Genomic DNA, 23,523 nt, shown 5'->3' on the forward strand with positions numbered 1-23,523 from the left:
CATTTTTTATTTCGCTCGTTGTTATTGTTGTTACCTTAATCGTGCATGTTTAATAGCAATCAGTCAGTTTGATCAGGCGAGTCAATAAATAAAATAAACAACTGCATTACTGCTGTTATTGGCGCTCACTTTGTCGCCATTGTTGTTGTATTTCGTATTGTTGCATTCGTTGTGATGCGCGTGGCACGGTAGCACTTATATGTGAGTATTTTTTGCTTGCCCTTCTTTCATGGTTGTTGGTGTAAAAGCATATGACAATATTTTAAAAGCAATTCATCAAATACAATTATGCATTTTGCCTTTTCTTAGGTATAAAATGGATTTTACACACGGGAAGTGTTTCGCTTTTAAAATATAGGGTGCAGTTTGAAATGTACTATATAATTTTTTATGTCCTAAACAGCACTATGAGCTCTATATTCTTGCTTTGTATTGGAATGTCTTTAAGCTAATATATTGTTGGAGTACAATATTACCTTAAAGATCTCAAATGTCCTTCCCATCAGTTACACTGAATCTGAAAAGATTTGTTGTAAAATACTTTGTGGAAAAATATATACTGCTATTCAATAATAATTTCATATTGGACATTGGATAGTCAACTAAGCTAAGAGAATTTTTATATTATACTTGTGGTGGCTAAGGGAAGTTGTAGCCCAAAGTAACAAATTTTTGGTACCTAGTCATACTACACCAATTAAAACATTCAAAATTTTTGACTGAAGCTAGGAGTATATGGATGCTTGCTATATTTCTGCACTGTTACACAAAAGCACACATTTTCATTACCTAATCATGCAAATTCATTCGAAACCGCTGTTACTTTGATAGCTTGTTGGACCGAAGTCAACAAAATCCAAACCAATCCGGCCTAAAATTATATATTTCTTTTAATTATAGAAATGCCTAATTTATGTAACAATTAGAATTTTTATAAGTGTATGAAGTTAGTTCACTAAACATTTCAGAGGGTCATACTCATTTTTAAAATAATAAGGATTTATTTTAGCTATTTCTCCTTTAAATGACTTATTATACTTGTCACAAGATTAAATAAAAAATGTTATAACATTAAAACAAACTGATCTTTCATTATACCAATATCCAAATATCGATAAAAATATCCAATTATTAAAGGTGAATGGGGAACCTAAAATCGCACTCATCTTTATCAAAACTTAGCAATAATCATAAACATGAATCAAAAATAATTTCAGAGTGTTTGCTCCAAGAACTAGTATCCTAATAATAGAAAACTGCTGTTGAGAATAACTGGCGTAAAAATATGTGTACCAACACCAACATCACCTTCTGTCTTCGATTTAGGAATAGTAAAAGCAATTAATATTTTATAGCGGAAGCACTTTTAGAATTATACAAACTGGACAGACTTTTTATACATATATTGATTTAACATACAAAGCAGAATGTTGGTTCTATCCATTACAGTAACGGTTTGGTAAACTGTTCAATAGAAAACTCAAACCACGGCCTGTTGCTGGGTGTTGTAAAGGTCTTCAAACGAAGTGCGCCTTGTTATTTATGTGTGAAATAACGACGTGTGAAAAACGACAATAGCGAAAGAAGTAACATGGCTCATCCGTCAGCGACGTTACTTTTGTTGTTACTGCCTCTAGCTCTCATAAAGAGATATAATAATGTAATTCCTCACACTTAAAGTAGACCATTGCCTGCCATCTCGCTTACACTTCTTTAGTGGCAAACAAATATATCACTACCCCACTCGCACATAGCCATCCATCTTTTACGCTGTACGAAACGGCACTCTCCGCCCAACGGAGTTGCTGATCAACACATTCGACTGACAGCTGCTGCACTGCACAGAGAAATAGAAATGCTTTATGAGCTCGGCTCCTCCCTTTGCGATACTGCCCTGCTTTTGCCAATTGGATTGCCCGAGGAGGTTTCTAACAGGCTCATATTGTGACTTCGATTTGCTCTCTTTGTATCAAGAGTTTATAGCGCACTCACAACATTATAAAGCTGTATATATTATATCTTCAGGAGGAGAGAGAGGTACACGTTTCGGATGGTTTAGTGTTTTCTCTCGATGGCTGTTGATTACTTTACGACTTCAGTTGAGTGAATGAGCACCGAATAAGTGAGTGGATATTTTAGTATGCTACATTGTAACAGTATGTGTGAGTATGACATTGGGTGCCCTTTGATGGATTGTTTTGTTGTTGTATAACGGGGTATTTATTATTGTTTATGCCGACGGCAAAAGCAATAATTTTGATATCGTTTGGAGAAAATATGGTGATATGGTGGATAGTGCTCTTAGAATTATTTATTTGTGCAGAGTCAATACACTGATTATCGAAATCGGTACATCGAAAGGCCCCATACGAACCGAAAAAAAATACCTAAATACTTTTCCCTTATCACTGAACATTTTGAAATATAAATAAATATTGTAATGAAACTTAATTTATTGTATAAAAGCATTATTCATATTTAAACAATCTTAGAAAAAAATTATTTTAAGATTTTTGTTAAATATTCATATCTAACATTCAAAATATCTTTCTTAATTTATTTTTCAGCATATTTTTAATAGATAAGAAAATAATATCTTCAAGTATGGTCCTACAAATTGATATGCTATTAGATGTTGCCTCATTGAGGTGATCGGCAACTGCCAAATGAAATTCTAACAAACAATGAGCTGTAGCCCACGACTGCTTATGTCCGTATGTAATACTATTCTATGTATGTACCATATATGATTCCATTAAGCTTTCTTGTTTATTGCTAGTTCTAAATTTTACTCTTATATTTAGAGTGAAGAAATTAGTTTTGCAAACCTTCAAGGTTATACAAGAAAATTCAGAGCGCGGAATCGTAAACAACCACATCTCTGCGAAGAGAGAAGAGAAATGAGTGTATGTAAGTATTAGTGATTGCTAATGCATAGAAATCCGTAAAATTTGAGTGTTTATAGCTATCAAATAAGATTTTTTGTGCAATAGGGTTGTCCAGTTATTTAATTATACACCGCCATTATTTCTAAGGCATTATAAAACATCTCGTTATATTTGTTCTTTTTTTTAATTAAAAAGTCAAAATATTATACATGCAAATTAAAACATAGCCTGTTTATTTCGTTAATTGGATCGTAAACTTTGTATAATTCGAATTAATAACAAGCTATTAACAAACTTAGGAAATATTTTGGTCTTTCCTTGAACAAAACTATTGTAGTAAGAACTTTGGCAAGAATTTATGGACATATATCTGCATGGCATATGTACATGGTATTCCTTTAATATTTTATTTGTAATCTTTTGACTTTTGTGACGACAACACTGGGCAAATAAGGAAAGAGATCACCTTAAAGCTGAAAAATTGAACGGTTCATTTAGAAATATTCTTCAGAAACTAAATACATGTGAAAACAATATGACTACAGCTAACTAAGGCAAAGTTCTCACAACTTGCAGAAACTAGAAAGGGTACAATATGCAAAAGCAATAAAAGCAGTTTCTGTGCCATTGCTAGGACACACAAAGCGTTAAGCAAAGTGAGAACCAAATGTGTTTGAACATATTGTCAAACCAAAATACCGGCTGCTCTTAAAAGGGTGCATCCCCAACCTTTTAAAATACGGCCACTCACACCATACACATAAATTTCAACAACCAATGAAACAAAACCAAAACAAAGAAAAATAAAACACATAGTTTAATTGAGTTGATTGCTCACTCGCTCATTTCTCTAGTTTTGTACTCGCCGGTTAAGTAAAGTGAAGTAAAAAAAAAAAAAAAATTCACACGATAAATTTCGCGAATCTTCTCAGAGTACATTTTTGGTATCCAGTGCGTACTTTATTGCTTCGGCGCGTTGCCATCGACGTAGCGTGGCCACTGAACATGTAAAATTGAAAAGCTGTGCCGCATTCAGCGTTTGTTGCCGGAGAAGAGTGTTGCTACAAAATGACATAAAAAAATAATACCCGAAGCCAAGCTGCGGAAAAAGCAGTGCCGTAGAACTGAATGCGTTGTTGAGTACTCGTTCGTAAAATAAACATTAGTGGGCCAAATAGACTGTTGCGACAGTCGCTCAGCTTTGTGGTTATATTTCTAATAAGAATATTTCTTATGTATCTACTTCCAATGCTCGATTCGACGCTTTCACATTCGTCACCGCAAACGACGCTGCTAGCAGAATTTGATGATTTCATTTTTTTTTTCAAATTTCCATATTTTTTGTCACTTGGCACTGCTTTCTGTTATAAGATGAGGGGGAAGATGCCACTTCCGTGAGCTGCAACCGAAACATGGGACTGTTGTTGATTCATTTGACTTTTTTGTTGGTCTATGCGTTAACTGTCTCTGTTGATAATATCACAATGCCGTTGTTGTTTATTTCTCTCCCCTATATATTGCAACGCCGTAGCTAGCGACAACGCTGGGGCCACTCGCGATATCATTAAACTGCCTCAGTTGCAGCAGCTGCTACTGCTGCTACGGGCTGTCTGCTCACTTTTGCTTACTCGCGCAGCCGTATGCCCAGACAGACCGTTTTCACATACATACATATAGCTGCCGCGCTCGTAAATATGTGAAGTATATGCCTTGAATTGAATGCTTTATGGGTTTAGTTTGATAGAAGTCGTAAAGAAATCAACATCAACATCAACATCATCTACAATACACATAGAGAAATTACCCTAAAAAATGATAATAACCGTTGGCAATAACAATAAAACAAAACGATTCTTGTAAGCAGCAAATTCCACTTGACGTGTGAACCAATGAACGGCATAATAACAAATGTTTTAATTTGCTGCACACACATAGTGAATTGCCTACCGCCGTGCAAAATATTTCATTTTCAAGGTCATTAAATTGTAAAAATTTGACAAAAGGTACTTAGCGAATAACATCTGCTGCTTAAGTCAAAGAGGGTTCCCGGGTGGCATACGTGAGCTGCGTACAAAATAAATCTGGTTCAAGGATCGGCTAATAATTGCTACCAAAATATTAGTTTAAAGCAACCTCAGTTCTCAACACATTTTTACTGCGTCTACTTTATCGTCACAATACGCAAATCATCTTCCAATTGGGCGATACTTCAGAGTAATGTAAACAAAAGCTGAGCAAGTGAATTAGCAGTTATCATAAAAATAAACGTAACAATAATCGTAAAAATTTGTGCAGTGTTGAGCAGCGTTAGAGCCGTAAATAGGTTGTATTAAAGGGCCTAATATTTTTTTTTTGCAGCGAGTCTCATTATATTACGCTCGGAGAATTAGTTCGGCTTGCAATGTAATGTGTGTAGTGGTAACGGTGCGGTTTATTAATAGTAAATATAATATACATACATATATTATATGTTAGAAAAGATAGATAACAGAATGTCTGTCATATAGATTCTTATTTACTAGAACAGATAATACCGTAAAAAAGTGGCATACAAAAACTAAATTTAAATTGAAAAGTGCAATAACACGACAAATCTTGTTAAAAAGTACTCTACTTAAAATACGAATTACAAATTTGGAGTGATATCAGAAAAGGGATTACTAAATTGTGCCAATACAAAATATGAAATAGTTCCAGAACATGTAATCAACTACTGGTGCAAAATTGTTTAAATAATACTACATTTATTAGAATAAAATCCAAAGTGAAAACCTAATGCCAAATTCTATTCTTAAATCGTTTTTCTCCACTGATGCATATAACTATAAAAAGTTTGTATTGACATTACTGTAATATTCACCCACAATTCTAGTCGTTGATTGTAAGCAATATTTTACAAGCATATTTATATACACATTACAGTTATTTATTATTACATATATAAAATATTAAGTGAATAAAAAAAATTAATTTTAATTTTGTATCGGTACTCCACTATCAACTAAATAAGATGAATTAGTTAAAAAACTCTTTGTACGAAATTGCCACTGTAAAGCGACTTTAACGTTATACACCGAAATGATTAAACATATTGGTTTATTGCGCGCAACTGTAGCAGTTTCACAAAAGCTGTAATCTCTTATATTTTGGTAATACCTAAACCTAATAAAGAGTGTAAGTGTGTTTGTAAAATAAAATTAAAAAATTTCGATCCAAAGCAAAGGTGAATATATTCAATAAATTGGAGTTCATGCAGGACGAGGTATATATAGTCTATGACATTCAGAGGTAAGTTTTATAATATATATTAATTAAAAATATTCAGAGGATATATGTTTCATATTCTTATTGTAATTTATATTATAGTTAATTGAATAATATTGTCCGGGGAATATCCATTTAAGTATGTAATTTATTATCATCCATTTCATCTAATCGTTCTGATCTAATGATGGTTGGGTTATGTTAAGTTCTATGATTGGCTTCAAGATTATCGTGCTTGAACTGCTACATACAGTGTGTATGAAGCACAATAACTTCTGTAGTTGGATTCCCGTATCCACAATCCGCCGTGAACCCATCACAAGTATGTTTTCACCTGAATATCCGAAGCTGTGAGATCCTAAGTGTTTTAGCTTTATCCCCTCAAAGGCGAGACAGTCAACAAGAAAGGGTTAAGATGAGTCCTCTTTCTTCCTCCAAACAACTCATACAACTGACATTCAATAAGATTTTTAACTTTGCCGCTTAGTAACGGATTAAATAATGAACAGTTGAAAACACTGCAACTAGGCGCGATTGAAGATATAGAGCCCATTATGTCGTCCAGCGTCTAGGCATTACACAACTAAGTTCAAAGGCACGATCAGGAAGTTCAACGCTAATAACATCACCCAAATATTGGAAAAGCCGAAGTTATGTAGTAGTTCCTGCAACGACGATTGCGATATGAATTTTTCAAATCCTGCGGAAATCAGAGTGTAAATTTAAAAACGGTCAAGTGTGAGGACTTTTAACGCATGAGAAGAGATAGAATATTGCTTCCAATAATTGCTATCGAAAATTAACTAATACACCTAATTCATTACATTGGGCGCTACAAACTTGCAAGTTTTAATTTTATACTTTTCACAGTGAAAGCGTTTTTGCATTACCATAAAAAAAAAAACAAATGGTCGCTTTTCTGCTAAAAAATTATGCTTTGGAATTAGCTTATACCCATAATTGAGAAGGAGGTCACTTATATATGTTGATTTTATTTAATTCTAGCATCAAAATGTGACAGTTATAGTAATTCAATCTAAATTATTCAACATTGTATGTAAATAATTTCAAAGCTTTTGTTAGAATTTATGTTGCATTTCTTAAAACAAAAAATCTTCCCTGTAACCATGTGCAAGTTCATAAACACTTTCCAATAAAAAAACGCTTCCCATAAACACACCATCCGATCACCAATTATTTAAAAATATCTTCAGCAATAAATTCTTTTATCATTCATTAAACAAGTGAATCCACCAAATGCGAAAAGCATTTGCAATAGATTATTCCAAAAATTTTAAATTTACTTACATACATTAGTTTTAATTTAGTTTTAATGAACTTCTTGTACTATAAACAAATATGGTTCACATATTTTGTAGGAATGCATTCATATTTGGGTGCTAAATTGTAATCAACATAAAATGCAAATTGCAAATTTCAAATTAAATTTCATCATTTTGACACTCAATAATTCATAACGGTATGAAAATACACACCAGTAAACATTTAAACAGGATTGCAGGCTACTATACACAACTGATCATATGCTTTGAATTTTATTACTCGTATTATTTTCAATTGTTTGTTTTAATTTGTTGTTGTACTGATACTATATGTGGTAAATATATGTATGCATGCATGGACAAATACTCAAACCTAACAATTCAGCACCGAGCTTCGTGCAGCTGTGACGTAGTTCTGCAGTGCACTGCGTGAAGCTGCAACACGTTTATGATTTGCTGTTGACAGGCTTATTAAGCTCTACAGCCTCACGGCATAGTTGCCCCCCACCAGCATGTGTCGTCTTCAAGCTGACCGACCGCCGTTGCAATGCCGTGTATTTTCGCTTGATATACTCTCGTTGTGTATACTTGTTTAATGTAATTTTGTACATCCCTTTATTTGTATACATATGTACATATCGTTAGGTGCACGTATGTGTATTTTGCGGATTTGTACACACTAATACAATACACCAACCATTTCAGAAGTTATGGTCGCTTTGAACTTGTAGCTTTATATTTGAGTTATGACATTTTGTGTAAATGTATGTGATTTAAGTTACAAAGGAATTAATAAACATTGTATATGTAATGGCTAACATGAAACGACGGTGTATATGAGAGTTCCGTTAGTAAAATCCCAACCTTTGTAGCCGTCTTAAAAAAATACAAACAGATGAAAGCATGGTACTAAATGATACTAATGCTTTTCTCGAAGCAAATGAAATATTTAATATAAAATATGTTTATATATCTAATTATATTTTATATCTTAAAATAATATTTGAGCATCTGTAATATATTTCTGAAAAAACGCGTAATTGAATTGGATCAAAGTGGGAACACTGACTCCATAGCATACGTAACGCACTGGTGTTTGTAACTTTTGCAATAACAGTGCAAACGAAAGGGATAACTGCTGGACCTGGGACTGCAAATGATATTAAAGGCCTCTAGCACTAGTAGAATTTATCCGCATTCATGTCACTCATTCATAAATGTTCTAACTTTTGTATATGAATATTGTTTTCTATGCCATAGATTTTCCTTAGGCATATTTATTTTCATTTATGTTTAGATTCACATATGTATGTATGTAATGTTATTTACTGAAATGAAGACATAAAGTTATTTTCCAAAACTTATTAGCGTAGAAATATTTAGTCTCACTCATACGTATAATAAAAGCTTCAAACATTTGGGACATTTGATTAAAAAAATATATTGAAAAGATGTGGACCTGAGTGTCAGCATCTCAGGTCAATCTGTGAGGGATCTCAATAAAATTCAGAGCATATATTTCTGGAAATATGACGAATTGCGAACAAACCCGAACTAATTCTTTCCTTACTTGTTCATTGTTTGACTTACTAACAAGATAAAATATTCAATATGTAATACGCAGTATTTTAAATTATCAGATCAAAAACAAAGATCATCTTTTAAGATATCTTAATAAAGTTTTGCGAAGAAAATTTAAGTTTGATTTGGACATAACGACTTACTTTAGTTAGAATATTTAGGTAATAAGTAACAACTTCGTCTAAAATGTAATACCTACGCAAAAAGTATCGAATGATCAGTTCTGCCCGGACTGGACCTTTCTTACTTAATTTTTTTGTACTTCTTAGATTTTGCTAAAAATTTTTATTATTTTATTTATACGTCGATTGAATTTATTATGCCATCAGTACTTCAATATGTGTTGCAATTCGGTAGTATGGTCGCCCATTCGTTCTTTCGCCTGCTAACTCATTGTCGCCCATATATTTATGTTATAAATCATTGTCAGTTGTTAAATGTGCTGCAATGTCATCATGAGTGGAGCGCCCCCGCTGTGGTGGCCAAGAGCTCATGTTAAAGCATTGCAGCCCAACACCAAGCGTCAGTGGGAAATAGTAATGGAACAAAACTCATTCTACGGACAAAAACGCGAAAAAGTACTGTAAACTCAAGTTTGTCGCATTAAAATCGTATACTACATCGGGCCCATCAATTCGCCAACTGTAAGTGTTTTAAGGCTCTGCATAACACTCCAATAAACTTGTTGTAAAGCATTGCTGTTTGTGTAAAACAGAGTTATCGAAAAGAATGTAGTACAAAATCATTATCTCTTGAAAGGAATATTTCGATATTTCTGGATCAAGGCCTGAATTAATCGAAAATCTGAAAGTATTCAAATTCTCCTACTGATGAACGAAAAAGAAAACACTAAATATTTACTTGTTTCAAAAATGTAAAAATCATTAAGGTATTCGAACTTGTTGGAAAATAAACTAAACTGACAACATATTGTAATTTAGTCAGGATATAGTTTTGTTTAGAAAGTATTTTAACAAAATTAAATTAGATTTATATATTTTATATCATGGTCTCACCTGTAATTTGAGAATTTGCTTCTATCAAAATTATATAAACCTTTTATCATTACATGAGTACAAAGAAAACATTATGTCACCTTAAAATTATCCCAATAAAGATTACATAGCGTATAACTGTCAATTCTAATATAGTTCAAAATATTTCTTGATAAAAACTTATACTTCAATACATAAGTATATTCACCAGCTTTTTATACCCTGAATAGGGTATACTGAGTTTGCCACGAAGTTTGTAACACCTAGAAGGAAAGTCGGCCAGCCTGACAAGCTGGGTAGATTTAGCCGTGTCCGTCTGTCTACACGCGAACTAGTCCCTCAGATTTTGAAATATCGGTCTGAAATTTTGCACACATCCTTTTTCGCAAGGAGTTGCTCATTTATCAGAACGCCGATTTTGGACTTCTATAGCATATAGCTGCCATACAAACTGAACGATCGGGATCAAGTGCTTGTATGGAAAATTTTTTCATTTGACGAGATATCTTCACGCAATTTTGCTTGTGTTTTACGGATTTGATGATTATTTTTTGTAAAATAAAAATTTTAATTTTATATTAAATTGGGTAAAGCAATGAAACTTTCATTAAAATAACAGAAATAAAATATCATAAAAAGTAAACCATAATAATAGTAAAATAATATATCAAACATTTAAGAAATCATATGTTTTACGTTTAACCGAATATTTTATAATCTAGTAGTTTGTGAGGTCAAAAAGCGGTGGGATATTTTCAGGTGTTGACAAAATTTAAAACATGTGCTGCAAATAGATTTAAAATTTATTATTCGAAGAAACCATGAAGGGATTTCAGTCACATAACAATTGATAACATATTAACATATGTTATAAGTCATAGAATCACTTCATTTTATTACTACATTTTGCTTCTTCTCCAAGATATTTATACTAAAAAATAATTCAAATGATATATATATGTAATATATGTAATATAAATTTAGCCAAAGGCACTTAATGGAATATATTGGGTATATAAGGAAAATTCAACCAAATAATCGAAAATCATTATTTTAGAAATATGGGGTTTAGATCAAGGTCTATACCGATTTCATTCATATTTAACGCTAGTCCAAATTTTACTTAAAACGACATCTCCACTTAATTGCATTAAAATATCACACATATTCACTAGCATAAACGGTGTAAAGTCAGCTGGAAACTCGTAAATCACTCGGGTATATTAAGGCTGGTGAAAGTATACTTCGTTAGCTAAAAGGTTAGGTGAAAGTATACTTCGTTAGCTAATAACGAAAATCATTATAAGTGGCATGTGGGCATAGGTTAATTTAAGCATTAAACTATAGGACATCAATTATTATATGTTAATTTATTTTTGCTAATCTCACATATATTATGTTCGGTATGATGGCAACGGGAAGTTTGAAAATTTTTACCCATTTTCGATACAAGGGCATATTATTATCTCTAAATTTCATTATCTCACAAACTAACCTATATTTTCCGTAAAAAGACAGTCATAGACACTGATGCCCACATAATCGGTATTTGAGGGCTTGAAAAGTTATACTACGATTTTGACAAATTTTAGTCGTGAGATTAAAGATATTATTCCGATATCCTCGTTCGTTCTTGATTTATATACCATAAATCTTTACATTGTGTGGACTAAATTTTATTTGAAATAAGTACATTGCTATTGTTGAAGAGTATTTCAGTATTTTAGAAAATAAAAAATGTCTGTGGTCACCCGTTTAAATAATGTCACCAATAGCTACTGTTATCTATATATATAAGAATCCTTAGCTTTGCGAGTTATTGTTTTTTCGCAATCAAAAGAAATTGTCGACGACCGAAAACGACAATTGCGATAGCCATGGTATTGTAGTAAGAGTTTACGTAATTTTGCATACCAATTGTCGTTGTGGGTGGGAGTAGAGATTCGGAATTTATAAGTACATATGTAAATATAAATATGTCCATGTATATATAGCTATGGTATACATATATTGAATACTAGAGTTATGTGATATAACAACTAAAGCGAAGAATTGTAACCAAATTATATCGTTGACCCGGAAACTGAGAAATGAGGTTACCATCACAAATTATCAAATGAAACTGTCTTTGGGTAAATGCATGTTTCAGCTGACTTTAAAATAACCGGCATTTTAAGAAAGTTCTCTTCCCTTTCTTCATTCTGGCATCGACAATTTTTTTTACTGGATTCTAATGCTGAATGTTTAAAACTATTTACTTTATTCACTAGCATCTTTTTTCAAGCTTCATTCTTCAATTTTCCTTTAATTAATTATGTGTTTTGCTGATATACTCGTAACTTTCTGTAAATTCGTTTTTATACTCTTGCAACATGTTGCTACAGAGTATAATAGTTTTGTTCACCTAACGGTTGTTTGCATCACGTAAAACTAATCGAGTTAAATAATAGTTATATATATATAATGATCAGGATGAAGAGACGAGTTGAAATCCGGGTATCTGTCTGTCCGTCCACCCAAGCAAGCTGCAACTTGAGTAAAAATTGAGATATCTTTATGAAACTTGGTAAACAGGTTTCTTGGTACCGTAAGATGGGCAGAATCGGACCACTGCTACGCCCACAAAACGCCATTAATCAAAACCAATAAATTTCCATAACAAAGCTTCACAATAAGATAAAAGACTGTTATTTGGTATACAGGATCACATTTGGGAGAGGCATCTGCAGTTTATTTTTTTTAATGCGATAAAACTAAATTAACAAAATTCACTGAGAACAAATAGTTTTAACATTTTTATCGACAGTGTGAAAATGGATAAAATCGGGTGGCCAGCCCGCCCACTCCCCATATAACGGTACTGTTAAAAATTACTAAAAGCGCGATAAATCAAGCACTATATACGCCAGAGACAAGCCCCTAGGTACTGAATATATAGACCCCAAGGCCTCTACTTTTTACCGAAATAATTGAAATTCATTTAAAAAAATAAATAAATGAAACTCTCGATAATAATACGTTTTTGTGTCAAAAATGGGTTGAATCGGATCAATACTTCCTTTAATATACAATTTTGCCAACACCTGACGTAATTTTCCTTGCAAGTTGCGAGAGTATAAATTGTTCGGTTACACCCGAACTTAGAACTTCCTTACTTTTTTAATGCTGAGTTACTCCTTTTGGTTAATTTGGTTGGTCTTTCCGATGGTTAGTTTTTAAATGAATTTAAATCTTGACTAACAAAACAGGTCTTGTTTGTTTCAAATTTGTATGGCAAACTGTCTGATACTATTGATGTCCGCTGTTGAACTTCTCCTCTCAGGTGAATACACATAAAAAAATCGAAATCGCTAAATCGAATGTTGAGGTTGTATTGTGACATATAAAAGATTTTTGTTAATTTTTAGAACTTGCATCTTATAAAAATGAGCATCTGGTATAACACAATTAAGAAAGCTCAAAAGATTGTTTAGCCAATAACAATTATCATTAATCTACTTATTGCTCACAAATATTGGATAGCTGAAAATATATCACCCTTCCTATCTAATTTATTTAAGTGTGGTACTACAATCGAACCTACTGATTGGCTTCAAATATTTTTAAAATATATTCTTCTGGAAGTGCCGAATGGTATCAACAACCAAAAATAGTTTCCAGAAATTATTGTTATTATTTAATTATACTTTGAAAATTTGCTTAGTTGTTCTGCAAACTTTTGAACCCTTTCTCAAAATTAAATAAATTTATGATTGATATTGACTGAAATAAAATAATAAATAACAAACTCATAGTAAAGTATGGTCTAGAAGAAAAAATTACAAAAACAAAATTTCTGCATAGCAAGATCTTTCATGCCAATGTCTGTAACTTTTTAATATTCTAGCTCAAAATATGCCCTTGAAAAAAAAATAAATACTATTAGGGTAATATGTGTGACACTTGCACTTTTATGTTCCAAAAAGAATTTGCCAAAACTTCACCTGCTGTTCTCAGTATTGGCATCACTTACCTGCAACATATATTGAAATATTGACGTTCGTATATATGTGAGCATTAAAGCATTATGTTATGCAATATCTATTGTCTATACATGGAAGTAGAAAAATTAATATGCGACCTTCGAAGTGGTATTTAACTTTTATATCTGTAAACCAAATATTCAATGCCACGCACAGAACTAAATTCAGCCTATATACCCATGCAAGATATGTATGCGTGTAGCTAGCACGCATCTAGGTCATTAGGGAGTCGCACGTTAGTTGACTGAATTGCACATAAAAAAATTTTTCTACCCTTGACCACTTTTTTGGCATCCTAACACAATGTGTATTTTTTAGAACCACTGTTTGTCTTAGTTTTTTATTTTTTGTTTCCATATTTCTTTTTTAACATTCCTTTTTGTTTAGCTGCTTATTTGGGACCTGTTTTTGGTTCCTTTTTAATCCTTCGCTGGATCGTCACGGCAGTTGAGGATATGCATAGCGCTTCACAATTATCATTTATGAGTCTGCATTGTTGCCTATTTTTCTCTGTGTCTTGTTTTCAAGATTTATACCTAAAACGATGTTTTTTAATATTTTCTACTCTCTGCTGTCTCATTATATTTTTCGAGAAGGAAAGATACTGAAATGTAAATTAAACCAATACAACTACGAGAAAAATTACATATCGTGAAAATGTTTTATTCTCTCTTAAATCTCTTTTGTGACTCTTATGTAAAACGTTAATACGACTACATTATGCGGAAAACGTCAAGTACAATAATACAATTGTTAGTGGCGTTACAAATTGTTTGTGCGATCGAGTTTGATTGAGAAAGTCGTCTTCCTTCATAAATTTGAAAATTGTATTGAAAATATTCCAATTGAAACGTGTAATCTTTTTGCATTTCTTTACACTATTTTTAAGGAATGGTAAAGCCTATCTGCAGTGCCAAAGCCAAATATACAAAATTTAGTCAGTTGAAGTAAAAATAATTAAATTTAAATTCGTACCTTCATTCATACCATACGCAAATATTTTTAAGGTTTTATTAGGAAACAAAAAGACACAAAGTTTTCGCTCTGGTAGGACAAGTAATTTGAGGTTACTCTTGCAACTTTACTGCTATTTAGCACATAATCAATATAATAAATTTGCAAACACATATCTATATTCAGGGTTGCGTTAAAAAATAATTTAACTAACATTTTAATTAAATTTATTTAATTATTAAGATATTATTTAAGAATTACAAAAGGAAATTGTTTTAGAATTACCTTTTTTTCGTGTTTGCGTACTTCAGGTTCTACTATTTTAAACTGTAGCTAGACCACTGGTCGGCAAACTTATATATTCAACTTAGTAAATAAAATTTTCAATTTGTAATCTTAAACATTCGAATTTTAAAGTTTAACATCCAAAACTTTTGAATTAAAAAATACGCAACCCTTTTTGTGTAGCCTGTATGAATGTTTGTATGATTCAGTTTCGACTTGTATAACATTTTAGTTTCTTTAACTTTATTTTTGTAATATTGTTAACTTTTGTGTTTTGTGATTGCTTTTAATATAAATTGCGAAAATTTCTACGAAGCAAATTATATACATATACGACTCCAAAAGCCAAACAAGTTTGCTAACAATTAGGGCTGCCAGGCAGCCGATGAACTTGCAAGTGGGTCAGTAATTTGCCGTTCATTGTTTCGGCGTGTTTTTGCATAAACCTTTTTCTCACATCGTTAGACACTGTTTTTAATACCCCCGCAACACGTTGCAAGGAGGAAATAACTCTCTTATTTAATTTAGTAGTTGTAACATTATAAATCAAGAGATAAACGTATATACAAATAAAAAAATTGAGCTGGAAAGACAAAGTATGTGACATACCTAGATTATTAACTACATTTATATCCCGGTACCTATTAATAAAAAAGCCTCGCTTCAGAATTTATTATTTTATACGGGTAACTTGAAATAATTTACCATTCTTGCAAGCGGGAAGAGTAACTATCGTTCGGTTCCGGTCGAGTTTGGACTTGCTTATTTGTTATATTTTTGCGGTCGTCTTAACTTTGCAATGTGTGGCATTGTCGCTTTGACAACTTTTGTCGGCCGTCTTTTTGATTTGTGGTCAGCGTTCACATAGTCGGTCAAATATATTTAGGTATACATTAGGGTGAGTCAAAAAATCGAATATTTTTTCCACTTGGCACTCTGAGAAATAGGTTCTTCTTGCTTTTCAAAAAAAGGTTTTTTCGTAAACCTGACCGTTTAAATTAACGATTGAAGTTTGATTATTTTAGGGCAATTTTTTTCTTATGAATTTCTAATGTGCATGTGCAATGAATATCTCGTATACGCTTAACTAAATCGAAAAATTATAAAAAACCTTTTTTGTAGAGGAGTAAATTTTGTACAAAACTATGAGTTTTGCAACTTAAAATTATTTTTTTGCTTTAAAATAATCTAACTTCTATCGATAATATCTTTTAAACGGTCAAATTTACGAAAATATTGTATTAGACCTTTTTTGAAGATCAATTTACTACAAAACCTATGAAACGAAATATTTTTTCAAAATTGGAAGCGAAATTTGAATTTTTTCTTTAGGTGTTTAAGAACCCATTTTTCAGAGTACCACGTGAAAAAAATATTATTATTTTAGTTCCACCCTAGTATACATATGTGTATATTGTATATGAAATAGTTGCGTATAAGCAACTTTTCGTACTCTGCCCTTTTTCCTAAATCTATTGCCCAGTATTTTTACCGTGGTTTAAAGTTTTGATGTTTGCGAAAGTTGCTTGTATTATGTACTTTATATTTTTGTCGGAACTTGAATTCATTTGAGTAGACAGTTGTACGTTACCAGATTGTTGGTATTAACTTTATTGTTTTTTGTCTTGTTGTTTGTTTTAAAAACATCGTTTGCGCAAGGTTAACAGAAAACACGTCTTGGCCCTAGTTTAGAAACGTACGCAACGTGTTGTTTTCACAAAACACTCACCTTTATTTTTTATGGTGTAATGTGTTATGAACGTAGTTACACGTCATACACATGTATGCCTATATCTGAAATTATGCATATTTTCATATTTTGTGCTTCTGTTTTCCCTGAAAATGGAGCGTTGCTAATTTTTCCAAGAACTTTTGGTGTGCTACTTATCTTTTAAGTGAAGCGCGCTGCCAACTTCCGTTTTTGCATATGTAAAAATATCTTTCATATTTTCTATTATTTCAAATTTCGCATGCTCACCATTGATTTTATTTGCTCCGCGACGAGTGACAGTATCCTGAACGTAGCAAGGCAAACAAAGTATGTTTCGTAGCTGTTAGACGCAGTGGAAATTGTATTGTTATTGTTTGGGCATTGCATACTCGTACATACTTTTTTTTTCAATATTATATATTTTTTGATTTATTGTTCGAATTTTTGCAGTTGTTGTTTTCTTTCGCAGTCTGTTCCACATTAAATATGCAAATTTCAAATAGGCAACAAACAAAGGCGACACAAGCAGCACTCGGTGTGTTTGTATGTGTCATTTTCTCAAAATGCATTTGTGCCATCTCAAGATTGCTTTTTAAATTTTCTTCAAATTCTTCTTATGCCCATCATATGGATGTGCATCCTTATAGATGATTTATGCTTACCAGTCGCCTGCCGTCTATCCACTACTTTGGCTGCTGCTTCTAAAATAAATCAAACAATTTCCCCATTGTTTGAAATATTTGTGAAAATATTGGAAATGGTTTTGATTTATTGTCATTAACCATTTCTAGTGTCATTTTTAACAGGCTTTAGGAGCAATGCGCGCATTCACACTTCAATTACAACGCCTTCTTCTAATAGTTTGAGAGCTTATATGCAACTGTGACTGACTTTCCAATGCATTGTTGATCAATATTGGCACCATTTCTTTAGTTTCATACATATATTTTATATACAAATTTATATTTATTATGATATTTGGAATTCGGTATTGTTGCAGTAAAAGTTAACATACATGTGGTACATATATCGATTCAGACACTTTTGAAGCGCCGCCAAGTTGTCTGATTTATGGAACTGCTTGAATTATGCCTGAAACAAAAGATTAATATAAAATAAAATCAAACTGTCTACTGTATAGCAAAATAATCAGATATATTAATAAGCCTTGGTACTCTTATGTGGATCAGATACTTCAATAAAGCACATGTGTACGTATATATAATCAGGAATCTTATATTATTTGCAAATTAAGATATCAACCCATTTAAAAATACAGAATTTGTAATCAGAAGTTTTGATCGAATAAACCTAAGAGTAATATGGAATTTAGTTTGGTGAAACATTTTTCACAATTAATTTAGTTACTAGTTAACTGTAAAATGATCAGAAATAACATCAGTTGAAAGGACTAGACATACACTTCACAGAGAGAGACGAAAGATATCAAGCCTACCTGTCTGCCTGCTACAAGTATGAATAAAAAAAACAAATATAGTTTTCTACTACCGGCAGCTGCAGAAATTTATGGAAAGAGGTATAAATCTTCATATACCATATATTAAATATGTTAGTAGAGTGAGGGTGAGAAAGCGCAAAACAGCAGTGACTACTCAAGATAATTTATATATAGAACAAGAAAGCAAAAACAAATACAGCCATTTGCATTTGTAAATCAGCCACTCATATTCATCTTGAGAATGTTAAAATGTACATGCGTATGTATGAGTGCTCGAATCCTCCTCTAACCAAACTTAGCAGTAGTAGATGCCGAAAAACGGGGTGCGCCGAAACTATTTGTATACAAAATATACATACACAGCCACATGTGCGTATAACATGAAAATCCATTAATCTTGTTGACTTATATCTTTCTTTCTTCTTTCGCAGCCTTTCATTTTGATTTTTATATAGGTCCAACATTCACTAAAATTATTATTTTTACTCAAACACAGGAAATAACAGCAACATATTCATCCATACAGTCGTATTCTAACGAATGTTAAAGTAAAGCAGAGGGAGACGGCCGATAAAGAATATTTGTGCGGCCATCATTATTCTGGCAGCTAATATACATACATATGTATGTTTCTGCATGATAACTACAGTTACTTATACTAACTTCAAATTAGGAATGTAATTGCTAAACACGAATGATGCTTATTATACAATTGCCAATATTATAAATATTATTATATATATGAATAGAAGTGAGATTTAATATGTTTGGCAAAAGTAAAATATATCTAATTTAGAAAGTTGTATTAAAATATAAACAATTTGAAGAGAAATTTATTATTATATTATATATACAATATTTATGTAACAACATGGCGACGCTTGTATCTTTCATGACATCCGAAATGATAGAGACGGTACGGTTTGTAGTTTTTTTATAGTAAAATGGAACATCTTGTTAAAAATTGCATATGTACTTCTAATCAATACCTTCTAGTTCCTCATCAACAAATGATCATGAATTCAGTTAATCTTTTTTTCGAAGTAAAAATATTGAAATGTCTTTTTGAATGACAAAAGATTTTTATTTGCTACCAAAATACCCTTCTTGCAATACGTAAGATCATCAAAAAGCACACCACCATGTAGCAAAAGTTAAACGAGGTGTGAAAATACACAAAAAGAACCAAGTCAAAAAATGATGCAAATGTCGACAAGGATTAATAAATAAAAATAAAAGTCAAATCAGTAACGCAAAAACAAGAAAGGTGATAAATCAGGTGACAGAAATTAATTGAGTTATTTAACCAACATCAGGAATGATTTGAGAATAAGCGTACGGTTAAGCCAAAATTCAGATATTGGCAAGCCGTATGGTTGCAGTCGCCACGATATAGCAATACATTTTAATGCGTTTGCAATCGAGTCTTCTGATCATTTATTTGGAGATGTAGAGAAAAGTTGTGCAGGAATACGCTTGTTGTATTGTTATATAAATATACAAGTATTTTACTTGTATGTCGATAGCCACGCCGTGTTGATTTGTCAGTTGTAGCATTGGTATTACTACCAACATGGTCAGTGCTGCAAGCATCTAGTTAACCAGTTAGCCAGTCGGAAAAGCAACTTCAAGTGGAACCTACAAATCAAATGGATGCTTATTTGTTGTTGTCATTGCGATGTCTTGTTCTTCATTGATTTTGGATTAATAAGTTTGGAATATCAGCGACAATTTAAAAAGCAAACTTTGAAAAAAACGTACATTGCCCAAGCGAGCGTTTTAACAGCTTAGCTCAATTTTGATGTACGATAGGTTCAGTGGATGGTAAATCTGTTTATTATACTCTGGCAACATTTTACATTGAGAAAAATGATTTTGAGTAACTTACTCCAGTTTAATAAAGAAGCAGTAGCTTTGCTTAATGAACGATATATTCAGTTAACTTGTTTAAATGAAATTTTTTCGTCCGCTTAACAGTTTTACATTCCTATAGCATAAGAGAATAATATCGGTTTTGTCTCTTTCTTATAAGTTTCTTTGTCAAATAAATTTAGAAATGATAAATAATGTATTCTTCGATATTATGAGCGCTTGTCGCACGCCACTATGCAACTTACTTTGGCCACACCATTTCCTTGTATTCGCAGGCAATCGAGTGGATTATATATTAAGTTATTCAGTATTTTGATGTTATTAACAGCGAAACAAATTGTTATGATTGTGAGATTTATTGAAGTGTTACCGAGAATGCAGATAAATCAACGACAGTAAACACCAGGACAATAATAAAAATATATCCATTCTCCGAAAACTGTGAATCAGAAAAATATATACCAAAAAGCATATCTTAAACGGTTTATGCCGCAATAGTTACGTTGTGATATTTTCGGTCCTTCTACGATAGTTTCACTTACGGTTTACCGAAATCGTTCAACAACAATGGCATCACGTTGCCAATTTGTAATTGCATAATTGTGCAAGGTTGATGATACTTTCTTGAATTTAGTAATCGAATTTGTATGACGAACGACTGATTATCAAACAAACGTTATAAAAGTAACGAAATAAAACACTTGAAATAGTCTCATTAAAAATGCAGCTATCCCGTAAATTGAGACTGTTATTTAACAAAACATTGATTCATATCATATTATCACTTATGACTAACAACTTACTGACCTATATACTCGTATACATATATAACCACATTTTAATTCTCATTTATGAATTTTGCAAGCATAACTATCAAGACTATAAAGCAAAGTAGTTACACTATTTATAACTCTAGAATGGTTTGACCAATTTTGGCTGAAAATTGGTGAGGAGATAGCTTAGAACCAGGGGATAGATATTTAACACTTTTTATCCCATTACGTTAAGACTCAATACAATTCATAAATACAAAAATTATATTCCAAATCATAAGCAATTGCTCAAAATTCATGTAAGAATCACTTGCATATTTTATTACTTAAAAATAATAATAACAGATAAGGATGGGTGCAACCGAACATTTTATACTCTTGCAACATGCAAGGATCAAAGCAGGGAAGATACCTTCAGGTGTTAGGAAAACTTTATATTAAACAAGTAAGGAAGGGCTAAGTTCGGATGTAACCGAACATTTTATACTCTCGCAAAGTCAAATGGTATACGCGTTTGAGATTTCTTTGTGGATTGACTGATATTTTCGGTAGAAGGTCAACTATAGGCACTGGGGTCCACATATTTAGTACTTAGGGGTTTGAACAGTTTTGGTTCGATTTAGACAATTTTGGCCGCAGGGTGGCATACTTTAATTGCATTATTCACGCAAAGTTTTACCCCGATATAATCATTTTTACCTGATTTGCATAGTGGAAAGTGAAAGAATAAGATTTAATTAAAAATGGTGTTATATGGGAAATAGGCGTGGTTGTAGTCGGATTTCGCCCATTTTCGCACTATGACATAGAAACATGAAAAGAACGTTATGCACCGAATTTAGTTGAAATCGGTTGAGCAGATCTCAAGATATGGGTTTTCACCTAAAAGTGGGCTGTGCCACGCCCACTGACTAATTTTGAACGCGGTTCCTATAAAGCCAATTTATACCATCTCAGAGATAAAATTTAATGTCTCTGGCGTGTTTAGTGCTTGATTTATCGCGCTTTTAGTAGTTTTTAACAGTACCGTTATATGGGGAGTGGACGGAGTTGCCACCCGATTTCAACTATTTTCACACCGTCAATAGAAGTGCTAAAAACATTTGCTTCTAGTGAAGTTTGTTATTATAGCATTAGCGGTTTAGGAGATATGCACATTAAACCTATTAGAGGCGGGACCACGCCCACTTTTTTAAAAAAAAGTTTTAACTGCGGATGCCCCTCTGTAATGTGATCCTGTGTACCAAATAACAGTCTTGTATCTTATTGCGGAGCTTAGTTAGGGTAATTTATTTGTTTTTGATTAATGGCGTTTTGTGGGCGTGGCAGTGGTCCGATTACGCCCATCTGCAATACCAACCGTCTCACGGTACCCAGAAACATGTCTACCAAGTTTCATAAAGATATCTCAATTTTGACTCAAGTTAGAGCTTGCACGGACGGACGGACAGACGGACGGACGGACAGACAGTCAGCCGGATTTCAACTCGTCTCTTCATCCTGATCATTTATATATATATAACCCTATATCTAACTCGATTAATTTTAGGTGATACAAACAACCGTTAGGTGAACAAAACTATTATACTCTGTCGCAACAGGTTGCGAGAGTATAAAAATGTTGCGAAACAATTCAACATTTATTATTCGATGAAAATGTAAACAAAATGGTTTGGGAGATATATACATTAAACCTACACCACAGGTACCCTTTGTTATTGCAATTTGTTGCTCCAAATTACAGTTTTGTTTCCTAATTTTCGGCTTAGTTATGGAAATTTATAGGTTTTCGATGAATGTCGTTTCGTGTGCAGTGGTCCGATTAGGCCCATCTACGAACTCATCCCTATTTGCTTGCCAAGGAACATGTGTACTAAGTTTCATCGAGATATCGTAATTTTTACTCAAGTTACAGCTTACACATACAGACGGACGGACAAGCAGACATCTGTATTTCAACTCGTATTGTCATCCTAAACATTTATATATGCATAACCCTATATCTCTCTCGAATAGTTAGTGAATCGAATTTTAAGTGTTACAAATGGCCTTTGATTGAACAAAACTATTATTCTCTGTAGCAACATGTTGCAAGAGAACGAAAACAACACATAACTACTACGAGAGTACAGTAATTTTTGAATACATATATGGATTTACCGATCGTTGCTGACTAGGCGGTTATTTCTTAGGACACACCATGTCAAACCGGTAGGACATATCACAACAGAAAATCGCATTGACAGTTGCATCAACAAGGCATTTCGGCTACTTTGTTAGATTATGAGGCGAACGACGCATAGGCATTCATAAAAAACCAAACACAACATCTAATATAAAAAAATAGCGGAATATCTGCAGTGTTGATAAAAAGTTCAATTATAATTTTAGATAAGTGCATAATGGCACACAAATATTCTTAAAGCATTGCACAAA

General features: G+C 32.5%; 1 protein-coding gene across 4 annotated transcripts in view; it reads left to right on the top strand.

Moving 5' to 3' along the window:
* The first annotated feature begins 4,640 nt into the window (after window positions 1–4,640).
* Antp (homeotic protein antennapedia) overlaps window positions 4,641–23,523 on the top strand; it is a 198,236-nt gene continuing 179,353 nt past the window's right edge. For all 4 annotated transcript variants that reach the window (XM_036370353.2, XM_036370359.2, XM_070113162.1 and 1 more), the window contains exon 1: window positions 4,641–6,176. The gene's annotated coding sequence lies outside the window, so the exon portion shown is untranslated. The remainder of the gene's footprint in view (window positions 6,177–23,523) is intronic.

Source organism: Bactrocera oleae, chromosome 2 (assembly GCF_042242935.1).
Source record: "Bactrocera oleae isolate idBacOlea1 chromosome 2, idBacOlea1, whole genome shotgun sequence".
NCBI lineage: Eukaryota > Metazoa > Arthropoda > Insecta > Diptera > Tephritidae > Bactrocera > Bactrocera oleae.